Source organism: Ailuropoda melanoleuca, chromosome X (assembly GCF_002007445.2).
Source record: "Ailuropoda melanoleuca isolate Jingjing chromosome X, ASM200744v2, whole genome shotgun sequence".
NCBI classification, from domain to species: Eukaryota; Metazoa; Chordata; class Mammalia; order Carnivora; family Ursidae; genus Ailuropoda; species Ailuropoda melanoleuca.
The window spans coordinates 31404019-31407582 of NC_048238.1; positions in this window are offsets into that span (position 1 = coordinate 31404019).

A 3564-nucleotide genomic window follows, 5' to 3' on the forward strand; every position below is an offset into this window, starting at 1 on the left:
AAAAAAAAAAAAAAAAAAAAAGAAATGTTTGCTCTTTGTTGTTCCTATTCTTACAAGAATAAACTGAACAAACTGAAAATTAATGACTCGTCTTGGGCCCATCAGAGGACTGAGATCACAGAGCAAACTGCTACCTCAAAATCTGAATAGACAAGTGTATCCAGAGAGACACATCCAAGATCTGTTTTACCTGGAGAAGAAGTTAACAGAACCATAACCGGTAGGCACATGTAAATAGTAACTTCGAGGAACAGCTGGAGTCTGGGTTTGGATTAGCATGAGAGTGAGAAATTCCTGGAGGGCCACAGTCTTAGGAGACCTGCTACACTTTCATGGGCTTTGTCTCCAGGAACCTTATCAGACTGTCATGGTGAGATTCAATAAAGATCCCCTCGTGGCTCTGGCAAGGAAAAGAGAAAAGTAACCACTGTGAAATCTATTCTAAGCCTTCTCCATAACAAAATTCTACAGGGAAAGGGATCTTTTCAAAGCCTTATCACAGCGAAGAGGAGAGAATCACTCCCATCCCAGCCTCCTCCAGTCTTCCTGTGTCATAGAAGGCAGTTGGTAGTGGGGGGGGGGCAGGGGAGCACAGTCAACAAGATTGAGGGCTTCAAGGAAATCAACTGGGATGATGCAGCCAGGGAAGGCAATATGGAGCTGAGGGGGTGAGTGGAAAGCTATATCAGTGGAGAAACTCCTGCAAAGGCCACAATACACAGGGTCACTCAAAGACTTAGATTTAACCAAAAAACTGTAGAATATACTTCCATTCCCATGTGTTACTGCTTACCCAACAGAGTGCCAATATAGTAAGAGTGGGTGACAGTTGAAAGAGCCACAAGGCAGACTCCCTCTGAGGAAGTATACTTAGGGACACTGAAATTCAAAAGGAGAAAAAAAATGTAGAGATGTTATGAGTTAAAAATGTCTCGCAACTATAACTACACCAAACATTAAGCACAGGCAAACCCCTAGCAGGATTAACATAAAAATACACTAAATGCAAACAAAAAGCAAAACACACACACACACACACACGCACAAAATGCCTGTTTACCTTAATTCCCATTACCTGATACAACATGTTCAACTTGCAACACAAAATGAAAAGGCATGCTAAAAGGTAAGGGAAAACAGTCTGAAGAAATAAAACAAGTTTCAGGATGAGAATTACATATGGTACAAATGTTGGAATTATTAGGAAATTTAAAATATAATTAATATGTTAACAGTGGTAGTGGGGAAAAAATGACAATATGAAAGAATGGACGTAGATGGGTAGAGTAAGCAAAGTGATGAAAATGCTAAGAAAAAAATAAAAAGTAAATGCTAGAAACAAACAAAAAACAGTATCAGAAATGAAGAAAACCTGCAGGGGCACCTGGCTAGCTCAGTCGGAAAAGCTTGCAACTCTTGATCTCAGAGTTGTAAGTTTGAGCCCCATGTTGGGTGTAGAGATTAGTTTAAATAAATAAAATTTTACAAAGATAAAAGGGGGATGCCTAGGTGGTGTAGTCAGTCAGGCATCTGACTCTTGGTTTCGGCTCAGGTCATGATCTCAGGGTCCTGGGATCAAGCCCCATGTTGGGCTCCATGCTCAGCACAGAGTCTGCTTGAGATTCTCTCTCCCTCTCCCTCTGCCCCTCCCATTCATGCTTGTGCTCTCTCTCAAATAAATAAATCTTTAAAAAAAGAACACAAAGATGGGGCGCCTGGGTGGCATAGCGGTTAAGCGTTTGCCTTCAGCTCAGGGCGTGATCCCAGCGTTATGGGATCGAGCCCCACATCAGGCTCCTCTGCTATGAGCCTGCTGCTTCCTCTCCCACTCCCCCTGCTTGTGTTCCCTCTCTCGCTGGCTGTCTCTATCTCTGTCAAATAAAAAAAAAAAAAAAAAAAAAAAAAAAAAAAAAAAAAAAAAAAAAACAAAAAGAAAAGAAGAAAATCTTCAGTGGCTTATCTGTAGATAGTGGATACCCCTCAAATTTAAATGCAAAGAGAAAACAAATAAACTCAGCATCCAAGAACAGACATACAATATAAAAAGGTGTAAATTATGTGTAATTGGAATGTCAAAAGCAGAAAGAAGAACAGAAAAACGTATTTCAAGTATTCATGGCTTAAAACTTGCCAAAGTTATTGACAGACACTGAACCACAAATCCAGGCAGCTTGGAAAACATGAGTCAGGATAAACACAGGAAATAAAACAAAAACAAAAGAAAACAACCATGTGCAATTTATTACAGGCATGAAAGTCTGGTTCATGTTTGAAAATCATCAGTGTTAATCACCATATCAACCAGCTAAGGAAGAAAACTTGTATAGTTATATCAGTTCCTGCCAAAAAGGCATATGACAAAATACAACATGCATTCACAATAAAAACTCTCAGCAAATTAAGAATAGAGGAGAACTTTTCTCATTTTTATAAAGAATATCTAGGGGTGCCTGGCTGGCTCAGTTGGTAGAGCATGTGACTCTTGATCTCCAAGTTCTGAGTTCAAGCTGCATGTTGGGTGTAGAGATCACTTAAAAATTTTTAAAAAATCTTAAAAAGAATACCTCCAAAATTTATAGTTTATAGGTGAGAGTTGGGGTGCTTCCCCCTATAATAAGGAACAAAGCAAAGGTATCCCCTCTTACCACTCCTTTTTAACATCATTCTGGAAGTCTAAGCTAGTGCAATAAGACAAGAAAAAGAAATAAAAAGCTATTTGGATTATAAAGAAAAAAATAATACTGTCTTTATTCACAGATTTTTTTTTAAGATTTTATTTATTTGAGAGAGAGACAGAGAGAGAGAGAGAGCACAAGCGAGTGGGGGTGGGCAGAGGGATTAGCAGACTCCCCGCTGAGCAGGGAGCCCAATGCCAGACTCAATCCCAGGACCCCGAGATCATGACCTGAGCTGAAGGCAGACACCCAACCAACTGAGCCACCCAGGAACCTCTCACAGATGTTTATCTAGAAAATCTTCAGCCTTCTGGGAAAGTCTTGGAAAAAAAAAATCCTGGAATTCATGGGCAAATAAAGCAAGGTTTCAGGATACCAAGTCAGTATACAAAATTCAATGAGCAATGAAAAATTGAAATCTGAAAATTTTTTAAAAAACATCATTTACAATGGCACCAAATAAGTACTTACACAGAAATCTAACAAAATATGTACAGGAATTCTATGCAGAAAACTACTTAGCATTGGTGAAAAAAAAATCAAGATTCAAATGAGAGCTAACCCATGTTCATGATTTAGAAGAGTCAGTATTGCAACAATATCTATTATTCTTAACTCAATCTGTAGATTCAGTTCAATCCCACCCAAAATCCCAACAAGCAATTTTGTAGGTATTGGCAAACTGATTCTGAAGTTTATGTGGAAAGGTGAAACACCTAGATTAGCCAATAAAATACTGAAGAAGGACAAAGTTGTAGAATTCACACTACTTCATTTCAAGCTCTGCCATAAAGTTATAATGATCAAGATACTATATGGTACTGGAAAAGAACAGCTATATAGAGCAATGGAATGGAATAGAGAGGCCAGAAATAGATACCCACAAATA